Consider the following 13430-nt stretch of genomic DNA (forward strand, 5'->3'; position numbering starts at 1 on the left):
GGATAAAGACTGTTTTGAGCCCTTTTGAAGATTGTTTTATCATCATCTAATAAAAATGCATCTAAAAAAGCAAATTTTCTTCCTTCTTTTTGCAAGCCAACACTTGTGTGCGTTTTCCCTCACTTTCCATAAAGTGATTACAACATCCCTCAAAATGTAAGATTAGATTGATTGGGTCCTTGGCCAGCCTAGCCGTGTCTCCGCTGATAAGTACAGCAGTAAGCTGTCTGAAATATTCATGCACTGATGCAGAGTTGTTGTCCCTTGATGGGCCTCACCATGTGCAACATCTGTTCCTGATGTCATGCGCGTTCCTGTGTGCCAGAAATGCCCTGATGGCGGACGTGGCATCTCTGCTGTGCTAAGCCATGTCCAGACACACGGTGCTCCACTCAGCTGCGATAAATATCTGAGATAGTGATCCAGCCGCCTGGACAGAACTATTGAACACATCTGCTAATCCATACACATAGATTAGCCTCTGCAGTCTCGCACTGAGATCAGCAATTCTGCCACTCACTGATGGATGTGTCAGTTGATTGTTGGCTCTATCAACAGTTCATGATTGTCTGGAGAATATTCCACTCTGACGCCTTACACCGTGTATCTCACAGCGATGTGATACAAACTACACAGTAAGCTGCCAATGCATTAATGCAGCTCATTTGCAATGTGAAGAAAATAATTATATTCCAACTTTGTACTTTGCAGTCGGAGCATCATCGTATTATTAAAATGCAAACAGCCAGATTGATTTGGCCAATCCACAAGTGACTCTGACCTCTCATGTCTATGACACGAAAAGGAGACAATGAGAGGGACAGGGGACGGAGTCAGCAACAGCCAAGGTGAATCCTGTCCTGCACAGTGTCCATGCTAGGTCTCAAAACTACAGTCACCACTGGGTTTGCCTCCCTGTCTGCTGACAATCACATGAATAGGCCACGACTGGCTGCTTGTTTTGTGCCATGATCCCTTGCTGCTCATGCTGCTGAATTTTTTTTATATCCCAGCTCTGCACTGCTATAAATAATGGATGACTCGTCCACTGTCACTTTTCATAGCATGTCAAGTCACGGCCTGGCCATTATTAGGGTCTGTCCTCTTCCCCTTTTGTGCCTCTGACTCCAGTTTTGTTATTGTTCTGGTCGACTTGCCTGCACACCTCCTCAGTGGGTCGGCTGTCAGTCTTTCTCTGGGTTAGTGCAGTTGATGGTTGCCACAGAGAAGAAAGAGATGCTTTGGGGGCTGAAACAAGATGGGTGATACAGCATGCCTGTGCTCGAAAAGCAACAGGAAATCTGCCTCGACCTGGAACAGGTAGCTAAGCACTTTCAGCTAAGATGTCATCTGTCTGCTTGCGTTAGATAACCAGTGCTATTGTGCTGCCTTAGATTTTGTTCGGGAGGGATTGACCTCATCATCTTGAGACAGACTTTCTGTCGCCCTTAGACCCAATGAATAACTCACAGCGTTGCTTTAAAGTAAAAAAAACGGTCTACACCCATGGCAAAAAATAGGAGACTGCTTACTTAAACAGACACACAATATGTCCCGATCCAGCCATCCAGCAGAAGAAATCATGGATTATTTACATATGCAGCTGTTTCGAGGAAAAATGAATGAGGAACAGCTGGCTGAAGGAAGAGGTTTGAGAGAAAGATATGAGAAAAGATTTAGTCATTTGGCCTCTGTTACACAAACACAAGGGTGTGTTGAGGAATCAGAGGGGGATGTTGTTTTAAGGGGAAACGCTAAGAGAGAAAACCCGTTTCAACCCTTATCGTTTTCAGCTCTCTGTTTGTTCAAAATGTGCCTGGGTGCCACAAGGCCAGGCCAGAGGCAAGTGTTGTCCACCAGCAGCTCTCGGCTCCCGCAGACTGAGCCAGTCTCTCCATCTGCAGAGTAATAGCATCAAATCAAGGCCTGCAGCAAACAAATCCTGACAGATACTCTCATTTGGGATTCACTTTGGGACAGCTGTGGTGCCATCCAAAAGGGGGGACGGAGAGGGGGAAGCCAGCAGTCAGTAATGTATGCAGAGTGTCTGCACGTCCTGGATGACAGCAACACGAGCGCTTGTCACAGGAGACATCAGTTCTACTTAGTCACAGCGCTGCGGGGCAATCCATATGACTGCAGTGCTGTGCGAACTCTATTAATAGTTATCTACCTTTCAGGAGTTATTATGCTGAGTAGGGAATGACAGAGGAATATAAAGGAAGAAGTCCCAAATGAGGGAAGAAAACAGGGGTCTGCAAAGCATCTTTTGTGCCACTTGGCCCTTTACAACTTAACAATCCGCCTCCAATCTCCTCTCTCACCCTAGCCCTGTTAGCCTGTGTGGCTGGGCAGCCTGGTGCCAGACACACAGTTTATTTGAGAGGCATAATAAGGATTACTTATGGGGTAGGAAAGGGGGAGGAAGGAGAGAGGGAACGGAGGAAAAGATCAGCAGAGGTGGAGTGCAGAGGAGGAATGAGATGGATGAGGAAAAGGAGGCTGGGAGAGATAGGCGGGCTGCTGCAGGGGACTTGTTTAAAAATCAAGGTCCTGAGTTGGCCATGGTTAATTTTTCATCATACTCCTAAATTAAAAATGTGAGAGTCATCACTTATTTGTCAAATTGTCTTAGCTCAAAAAAGTGGGCGTCACATTGGGTTTGCAAAAGGTCAGGGGAGCCGACCGGCAGGGAGGGGGAAGACGATCAAAGACTGCTGATCCCACCAAATGCCCTGCAAAAATACCTTGTTTGAGGGGCATTTACTCCAAATGGAGTTCTTGCGCTGTTACACTAAGTGAAGATGACATGATTTAAAATGTAACATCTGGAATGGCTTTGGAATACTTATTCGACATACCTTCGGTCCTATATGAATATCGCAAAGATATAAACAAAATATACCACCACATACTTATATCCCCTACTTAAGCCTAAAAAGCCTGTAAGTGAATACCCATATGATCTAGTCTAAATCAATACCACATTCCTTTCAGTGTAAGCATAAATACATATCTAACTTTTCCTGTGATTATCATGGCCACTCAAATTTGCGGTAATCATATCATGATGCTTCTCCATAAGCATGAATATTTAGACATACTATAATGTAAAGTGAATCCATTCGATTTCTGCAGATGATTTGCCTGACTGTTGCTGTCCATTATCCCACGACTCTTGTTATTTCCATGCTCTTTGGAAAGAAAAGCAGCATGTCTGGAGGAAAAACCCATGCAAATACACAGATAGAATAATCAACCTCCCCTGGCGGTGCTCAGTGTGCCTCATTTCCAAGATTTCCGAGATTAGAAGGAAAGAGAAGGAAAAAATGATTGAGACTGGTGTTGCTCCTACCTCTTCAAAATTGCAAATGTGTAGATCTATGGATGAGTGCTTAGCCCACAGCTGCCAGCCGAAGGAGAGAGAGACACAAAGGTCCCTTGTGTTCGAGGCTAAAGACTGGCCAAGGAAGGGAGCTAAAGATCTAGTGTACCTCAGCTGTCTTTAGGGTCAATAGATCTTTGCCATCTCTCGAAACAAGCCTACAGCCCCCACTGTTCTGCCATAGATTGGTCAGCAAGCATTGGTAAATCAATGTTATGAAAGAAAACAAGTCAAAGAAAATTGGATTCCAGCTTCATCTTTGAAACCGTAACTTGAACCGTTCAACAACAGTCATCTCAGATTTAGTTGTTTTCGTGTTTGAATAGGAAACACTAAAAAAGACGAGAGAGAACCAGATTCCCGGCCTTAAACTTGGCACTTGTTTTGTTTTAGCTCATCTGGAGAACAGGATCTTTTCGCTTCACTCCCTCATCTCTTCTCGATATAGGCTCAGGATAAACATCTGTTACCGGGGACATCTTGGGAGATAGGGCAGCCTAACAGATTGTGTTTGAGGATGAGGAAAGGGTTGTTTTGATTCAAAAAGGAGGTGTGATCTACCACACAGGCTTCCTGTTAGTCTCCTGACCTCTCCAAGTGGAAGAGATAACAAAGTATGGTTCTCACTGAAGAGTGCATTACAGGATTGAATTAAGCATTGGAAAATTGTTAAATGCGAATATGTTTATTTCCTTTAAAACATAGATTATTTTGTTGTATTTACTGTAAACCAACTGGTATTTAATGTGTCTCTGAAATGTCGTTATGATGTAAAACTAAATTACTACTTATTAGAATGTTCTAATCATGTTAAAGGCTATTTAAATAAGAGGGGAAACAAATCTACAAAATTTAACAATATTAGTGATATTTCATTTGCATCTGGACATCCTGCTCATGGGGACGGCTGTAATCGTGCAGATGATAAACTCATGTTCCTGCTGGACCAGACTTAAAGCAGTTAGTCTGCGTATTGTTTGGGTAACACTGCTCTCTTATCAGCCATTATTAGCCGGCCACTCGCTCTCTGCAGTTGCCTTCCTTCCAGTATTTCCTGATTGCATTTTTCATCCCTGTCCCGACTGCGTCCCCAGTTCTAGTTTGCTGTGTACTTTCCCTGGCAGTTCCCGTGCAAGGCCATATCCTCACTATGATTAGAGCAGCTTTTAGAAAATAGGATCTGAGAGGAAGTTTATCATGCCCTTGCCACACCAAAGCAACATGCCCTGAAACTCTGCAGAGACACGCCCTAATTGCCTCTGTGACTCAATTACATTTACACTGAAGGATGTAAGCAAAGCTTTCTTTCAAAACACAGCCAACGACACGTTACATGAAGCGTTGATCAGTGTTCCCGAGTCATTATGCCTGCTAGAAAATGAAAGAGGTAAGAGGAAGTGAGACCTTATCTAAATATTAGTGTTTTTATTTCATGGCTTGGCACATACTTTTATCCCAAGCGACTCACAAATTCTGCAACCCATTTGCAAAGCTGAGCGTTGCACCAGAGAAAAGCAGGTAATACATTGCTCAAGGGTACAACCGTTCCACATAATACGTGTTGTATTAAAACAGGTTGTGCTCAAATTAAGCAGACCCATGAATTGAAATGAAAAAGGGCCCCTTTTGAGAGGAAAATAGATTAACTTTGCTGATAGATGATCGCTTGAAAGCTCTGTGATCTGAATAAGTACATTTTGACCAGTTGCAGTAAAGCTGATTTATATCAGTTAAGACGTTGTCCTGAGGGCCACTGCAGAGGGGAAATTTACCCATGAATATATCAAAGCCTTCTAAAGTGGCTCATTGCTACAGATATGCCTGTTCATTGTTTATATTGTGTAACCTAATTTACTTTCCTGAGAGGATTTCCTAAACAGAATGTAAGTGTAGTCATGTTAGTAGCATTACATGTTGTTTGCATTTGCCAAAAGCTGCTCCCTGTGTGTCTGGTGCAGAACAGATTTGTAATAAGACTATATTTAACAGAGATCCCTGTGGTACTATTCATTACTGGTGTAACACAGGCTCAAGCACCTTAGTGGACACTAGACATTGTGGTTCCCCTCAACCAAAACCTGCTCATTATTGTCCATGTGAACAGCTTGCCTGATTCATTAAGTGTTTCCCGAACTGTGTGCTCAAGAGACGAAGAGGAAGTAAAGGAAGAAGGAACTGTAGGAGGGAGGGATGATGATCATGATGGTAGGTTGTGGTTTAGCCCCAGCGTGCTCGAAGTGAAATATGATTGATTAGTGCATTCTTGGGTTGACATGCCCTCACTGCAGCTGCAACCTGTTAACTCCATGTGCACAGACTGGGCCGAATGAAGAGTCAAAGCAGTTATGACTGCCACATGGGAAATGTCTATGGTTGGCTGGCCAGGCCGCAGCTTAAGTAGGGTATGAGATGTATAAACAAACAGCCTATAAGGGATGGAGGTTGTGTGTGACAATGCATGTCCATTTTTGGCATTGTGTGCCACGTTTCCCTGTGTTTGTATTCCTATGCGTGTAATGATGGTCTGTATTTTTCCTTGGTTGACAAGGAAGATAATACAACACGACAGAAGCTAAGTGTTCCTTAACATCTGTTTCCACGTTTTACATAAACATGGTGTTATGCAAATCTGACCAGAGACAGGCACTGTTACATTCTGTGGATTTCTGAAGGAAGTAAACCAGGAGAACGTAATCAAACTTGGGTTATCACAGTCAGAGTTAATGACACCAGCTCGAGTCATCATCTTTGTCGAATCACTATAACAAATAGATTATTTTCTTCTCTCTTCATTAATCCTAGACGGGTTAATGTAGATTTAACACAACTCTGGAAAAGGTCAGATTAAATCAATTCTTGGTAAAGCTTGGTCCTAGTAAGGCTGGAGGAAACACAATAAGAAGGAGCGTGATGTGCGGGGTGTGAGCCGATCTGTCAGCAGCCATTAGCGGTCACATCAGGGCCTCAATGAAATCAGAGACTTGCTGAGAGCCGTCATTATATGGCTGTTTTAGAGTCTGCAGGGCCCGGTTCCAGATCTCCCTCGATCCCACAGTGCTCTATGGGGACCGGTGCCTCCACAGCTCAGTATTCATTCAAGTGGGCCAAGTTCACACAGCTTTCTGCCACTAATTAGCGAACACTAAGGTGAGGAAAGGAGGCGTTTTGAATTCATGATGGTATCAAAGAGGTTATTTAAAATTGCTGCTCCACAGGTGTCTTTATCTCTATAATGAAGCTGGCATTAGCACATTTATCCACAGCACGACACAGGAATTATTTTTAACACAAAGAGAAGTGTAAAATATACCTTTCACATAAAGGTGAACTATTTCTCCTTGCACTCCTAAAACCCTGAGCATGGCTGAATGGGTTTGAAAAATGTGAATTCATAAATACATGTTTGCTTAAGTCACCACAGGAGAGTCAGGTGTCATACTGCTTCACATGCTGCTTTCAGAACGTTCCTGTCCACAGTATGCCTCCACAGACACGGGAATTTCAGCCAGTCTGTCTAAACATCTGTGTCTGCAGCTTCATGGGTGGCCTGTGCAGTGAGGACAATCATTGTCATCTTGACCATAGGAGAGGAAAGAGTAGCTCACCAGGGGTTCAGTGTGGCTGTCACAGGAGTCCATGCTCGACAGGCATGCACTTGAAAAGACCCCGTGCTGTGAGCGACTGTCCTCTATTTCCTGTCTACCCCTTATCTTTTCCGCACACACACACACACACACACACACACACACACACACACACACACACACACACACACACACACACACACACATACACATACACATACACGTACACATACACCACACACACACACCATCACACAATAGATGCTGCAACAACGGTCTCCCTTGGCCACCTCTGTTCCCTGCCCACTCTAGGAGGATGACATGTGTTTGATGGTCCAAAATCACTGCACTGTCTAGCTTCTCTGTCTCCTCAGCAGCAAGCACACCATGTCTGGAGGGTGGGGGTTTGAGTGAGAGGCATGTTTGTGCTGCTCAGCGCCTTCAGAAGAGATTTAACGTAGCTGATATGTTGTTGTGTTTGTTGCCTTGTGTGTCTTTCTTAATTAGCTCTATGGACAAACAGTTTGAATGTGCCCCCTCAAAGCCACTGCTGCTAATCAGGAATGCTGAGGAGCCAGAGATGAGTAGCAGAATGATGCTGACCTCAAAATGTCAGCTGGTGTTGCATTTCTTATTGTTTACTCTCACTACTCTACATACTGGTGTGCTATGCTTAAGGCTCTTGGCATATTTGAGCTCTGCTTTTTGTCCATAGTTATTTCTTCTAGAATGAAATGGGATGGGGAAGAAATTAAAAAGGTTTTAAAAGCCTTGTGGCTTTTTTTTTTTGAAAGTACTGAAGCTCATTATTGGGAAACAGACTGAACTTTGGCCGCCCACGCCATTCATTTGGGGAGCCATGAGGCTCATTATCCTTTTGGAGAGACTATAGGTCAGGGCACCACAACCTGCCCTCTGCAATCGCCACAGCAACAAGACTCGCAGATCTCAGATGTGACGTTAGCACATTAAGGTATTTTGCTCTTATGTTATTTGCTAGTCAACCAACAACCCGAGATAAGAATAGAAGGATGAGATGAGAAGAGACGACAGCCGCCAGTCACTATGAACTGAGTTGATTGATGGTGGGAATGCAGTCTGTTTAGGGACATTAGCATCACGCTTTGTTGTTCTTAAAGGTTTTGCCCTCTCATGTAGGCTACTGACTTGAAGTCCCAAGGCAACATAAACATATAGGTTCAAGATTTAATTTAATAAATGTTGGGCTCGCATTGAATTTTGTAACATTTTTAAATCATAGAATGTTTTACTTTTAGCGAGTATGCAATGCATTATCTTAAAGTGGTGGTTGTGCCTAAAACTAAGACAGGAACACCCAAGCTGATTAAATGCCTAGCTCAGGCTATATATTAATTAATTCGATTTTAAGGAGCACAAGAAACCTGCTGTCATTGTATGTTTGGTTGATGGAAACATTTTTGTTTCTGTGGATGTCTCCTGTGTTCATTACAAATTCGCTGAAACAACAACAAAATGTGTCAAAATCAGGGCCAAATACAATCCAGAAAAGCTCCTGGACCTAAAATTTGAGCTGATATGCTATTGCAGAGATTTCTTAAATCACCACTAGAAGTGATGTTAGAAATTCTCCCTATTTACATGATCCTTTTAGTCAGATAGCCCATGCACTGGGTATGGACCAAGGAGCCAGGGCAGAGCAACTTACAAGACGCACATAAAAAGGGCCAGACTCCAGCCTACTTTAGGGTTCTTGCCTCAATGGAGCTCTACTTTGTGAGCATGTTTATGACTGTAATGGGTGTGAGAGGCCCATAATGCTCCCGAGAGTCTCGCCCACACACTGAAGAACTTAATATTATGGTCATACAGACGATGAAGAAAAAGGATGTAATGGAGAGGCAGCAAGGTCTTTATTATACCTGCCAGAACACATTCTGACTTCAGCCTTCAGAGTCTTCCTGCTCCTCCACTCCAGGTGAGAGGTGCACCTCCTCCCTCATCTCCTACTGTGTCCATTCAGTAAGAGTTCATCCTCTGGTGTCCTGCCATGTGAGGAGGAAGCATACAGCTTGCATACTCCTCTCATGTCCACAATGTCCTTACTAAACTGAATGTTGCGTTGTGTCTTACTTGTGTTCTTTCTGTCCAGGAGTGCTAGGTCCTCATAATCTCAGTGATATGCTAATGCAACAGCTCTTTTGAACACCAGCACATTTATTTGTATCTGCTATACCAGGTTTTTAACATACAATTAACACTGACACTGCATTGTATAGGCTTGAGCAGCTTAATTTGCAAGTTATTCACCCATGTCTCTTACCACAAGGCTACCACAGTCTTTAATGAGAAAATAAAAGAGAAAAATACTTTTTCAATGATACAAAAAGAGCGTTATATTAACGGTTACTCTGGCAACACAGCTTTTTTGTATTTCACCTGTCTCTTGTCCTTGGGTTAAACAAATCACTAGCACCGTTCTGCCACAGGCACCAGCTGTTTTTATCAGTTGTTGCTATTTGAAATGATGGTTCTTGGACTCAAGGGGCCCTTTCTTAGCCTTGATAGAGCTAGCTATTCTGAGCCTCTTGGCTTTTTCTATACTCCTGGTAACAGTATGGCCACAATCTGCCCTTATCACTAACCCCAATATGGCCCCCTCTCTGAGTCTGGCTCAAGGGAAAGGGAGGGAAATGGTGTTTTGATAATGTTCGTGATTCCTGCTCTTGCCCTTTCCTTCTCCCCACCCTCCCGTTGCCTGAATCCCTCGGCTGACTGATAATGGAACAAAGCTGCTGTCCAGTCATCTGTGTGTGTGTGTCACATGCACAGCTCAAAGCCCCCCTTCAGTGATGTTGAATCATCTGCGTCAGAGTAACTGGAGCACATGGTCACTCTGCCCCCTGGTTCTGCCTCGCCAGTGCCAGTGCTGAATCCATCGCCTGCCCAGGGACAGTAACGAGAGGGCAGGCAAGACTTTGCTGAGATCTCCCCTCCCTCTCCCCTAAAGCCCGCAGAGATCAAGCCTGCATGGGTGGCCCTGTCTCAGGCAGTTTGCTCTTAATTGAGTTGCTCACTCAGCCACTGGCCCTGGGGGACACCTCTGTGTCACTTCCTATGATTAACCTAAATTTCATCCATCGTCCAAGACTGCTGCCAGATCTGGTCAGGCCAAGAAGTATGTGTTGAGACATCCACAATAAAAGAGCAAGGGGGGAAATGGGTGAGAAGAGGGCCAAGGTAAGATGTGATGATGGTGGCAGAATAAATCCACTCATTAATGCGCACATCTATAGATAAAACAGAGAAGTAAGGATGAAGATAATTAGACTGGTAAAAGGTCCAATTTTCAAACCTCAGCAAAAGATATACTGCACTGATGTTGGCCAGTCTGCATTGAGCTGGTCAAGTGGATATAAAAATGGCCCCTTGTCATACTGAGTTCCATTAAATAGCATTGGTGCGGACCAATTTGGGCTTTTAGCTCTGGCCAAGCTCCAGCGGATAGGATGGTAATGTAAGGGGCTTACTTTGAGTTTGTCTTAGGCTACGTGCTCATTTCCCCAGTAAGTAGCTGTAGATCAAACACAGTGAGTAAAGAGCCATTCTGTCCAGTTCTACACTGGGCCAATCAGACCTTCCATTTATTGGCACACCAAGAAGCCGTATAAATCACATCAACCAGCATCGACCAGAGTCTTAGTCATGAACAGTAGCTCACAACAACACATGGATTTGCTGCTGTCTTTGATAAATGTGAAGTTATTTAACAGCTTTGATGGGCGACCATCGGCGAGTACCATTGTTTTCCTTTTAGGTATTCACAGCTTTTTTGCTCTCACTTGTTTTCTTCTCACTTGCTTCCTTTTTCATGCCTATTTTGTTTTCCAAACACTTGTGTGCGTCTGCAGTCCTCTCCCTGCCAAGGCACTCATGGAGAAGTGATAGGCATGGGGAGTATGTGGGCCAGCAACCATGAAATAAATATGGATGGTCATGAGTGAGATGAGCGAGGATCATCTGTTTTGCCATCTGCTTGTGCGAGAGCGTGGATGTAATGACTGTAGTCCTGCCTCGCCCAGTGAGCCCTCCGTTGCCGGGAAGGCGCCTGATAGAAACGCAGACTTACTGGGCTAAAAGAATCGCACACAAACACCCACACCATGCATGTTCACATTCATTCATGAATGAACACACACACACAGCATTTCACAAAGAAAAACCCTTGTACTGTAGACTGTCAGTTTTCCCCCCCGTAAGGATACAGTACACACCGCTGCCTACACACTTTCACATATACACATCACTACACAGCAGTACATTCCCTGCTAGGCTGAGGTACAAAGCCCGGGCTGCTGCCTGTGTGAAACTGCCCTGCCCATTCTGTAAGCATCTGGCCCACCGTGGCCATTAAAAAAGACAGGTTGACAATTGCCAGGCAGGATTGGTGTTGGTGATTGTTCAGCTGGCAGTGTCCTACCTTTAGACAGTCTGCCGCATGAGGAACAACATGGGACTTGTGTTCGCGGCACTCGCAGCATTGAGGGAAATAAAAAGCTGCACCAATCCACCAACACCAGCAGCTCCCCCTACACCCCCCCTCCGCTCTGTCACCCAAGCAGACAATCCTCTTTTTTCCTTGGATAGTGTTGTCGCTGAGGCCTGGTAATAGTATGAGTGTGTGTTTATGAAAAAAGAAGAAAAGGAAAAAACAGGCTGTTGAATTATACATATTCCTTATGGAGGGTGACACAGTAGGAGCTCTCAGAATCAATCTTGACGCTTGGATGGAATCATAGAGCGCAGAGAAAATGGCAAACATTGCTGTGGCTCAATGGCCTGATGCTCTCATAAATATGTTTTTATGGCCCTGAATGAGTTGGAGCACAGAGATGTTTGGTGCTCATAAAGGTGTGTGTGTGCCTTAGACTGTACAGTCTAATGCTTCGAACGGGAGGTTATAAAACATTCATAATTTAATTAGCTTATACAATATGAAAATCAATAGCACACCAATTATAGATTAGCAAGTTATACATAATAAAGCTGCAGTTCAGTGTAAGATAGGGACTTGATTGCTGATGCTATCTTGTTTCTCAGTCTGTCTTGCCGAGGATGCTATTACCACACACACTGTATTGACCATTTGCACAACAAAGTTACAAATGGATGCATTGCAACACAACACTCTCAAATCCAATCCCATCTCATTTACTGGATCCTCTGTGGAGAAATTGAACATTCTGCTGCCTCTGATTTTTCATCCATCCTTTGGGTTAAGCGTTGTCTTGGGAACTCGGTGAAAAGCAGGCGGCTGGGGGTGGAGTGGGGTGAGGGAGACTGTTAAGAGGCTCTTGAACTATAGTCTACTGTCAGTAGAGAGTGCTGAATGAGAAAACTGTCCAAGAGGAGAAAAGAGAAGCAGAAGAAGCAACAGATTCACGGCTAGGATGATTTGTTTTGCTTGTCGACACCCCCTCGAGCTACCAGCCTCCTCTATCAATGAGATACACTTCAGCAGAACCAAGCATAGCTCTATGCCTTGTACAAAGTCACGGGATGGGAGAGTTAAAGCTGCTTCACCCCTAGCAATGTAGCCCTCTCTGTGTTGTTTACAGTCTCTGTTCCAAAGTTCTTTTTGTCTGATTAGGAATTTCACAATGTTCTCTTTGGTAAAAAAAGCTCTGTGTACAGAGAAACAACGAAGCCATCCCTATTGAGCTGTGATGTTTTTCTCTCTTATTCAGTTTGAAGCTTCACCAACTGGCACATTGTACTGCTTTTTTCATGTTGCCCTGGCATTTAAGCTACAGCGAAAGCACTCTTTGAAATCTGTGGCTAAAAAAAAAAGTCATATCCGTTCCCACTGATGTGTGGCATTCACAAGACACACAGCTATGTTTTGAACCTGGGTAATTTGGTGATTAATGTTGACCAAGTCTGCCCTATACCTTATTTATCTCTGGTTTTATTGAACCATTGGGAATAACAAAGGCAGCAGGAACCCAGACCTCTGGATGCCAGTAGTGTGAGAGCATGATGCAAAGGGAGTCCCATACCTCTTTCCAGGCCGTTCTTTTATGCCCTTTAACTCTCTGATGATTCACCTGCCAATAATCAAACAGGCCTCACTTTCATGTCTTGTATGCTCCAATAAAGCTTGATAACAAGTTGTGGATTTAAATAGCACAGGCCAAACTCTGGCCCCAGCTCTATCCCTTCATCCACAGAAGGCTAGAAATAGCCTAGATCTGGCCCAAAACGTCACAGGGAAATTGGGATTAAGTTCAGCTTGATGTCGCCTGTCTCTCCACTGCCCACATTTCCACGAGCACTTTCCCAGCAGCACTCTCACATCTTTGTGGGTCACATCACAGAATTCCTGTCATCAAGGGCGGCGGGTTTTAACGTCACTGACTGTGATATCTCCTCCCCAAACCCTTCCCTCTCCCCTTTCCCTTCCACCGATAACAGCTAATCCT

This window comes from Notothenia coriiceps, unplaced genomic scaffold (genome assembly GCF_000735185.1).
Source record: "Notothenia coriiceps isolate Sejong01 unplaced genomic scaffold, NC01 NC01_scaffold00033176, whole genome shotgun sequence".
In the NCBI taxonomy this organism is placed as follows: Eukaryota; Metazoa; Chordata; class Actinopteri; order Perciformes; family Nototheniidae; genus Notothenia; species Notothenia coriiceps.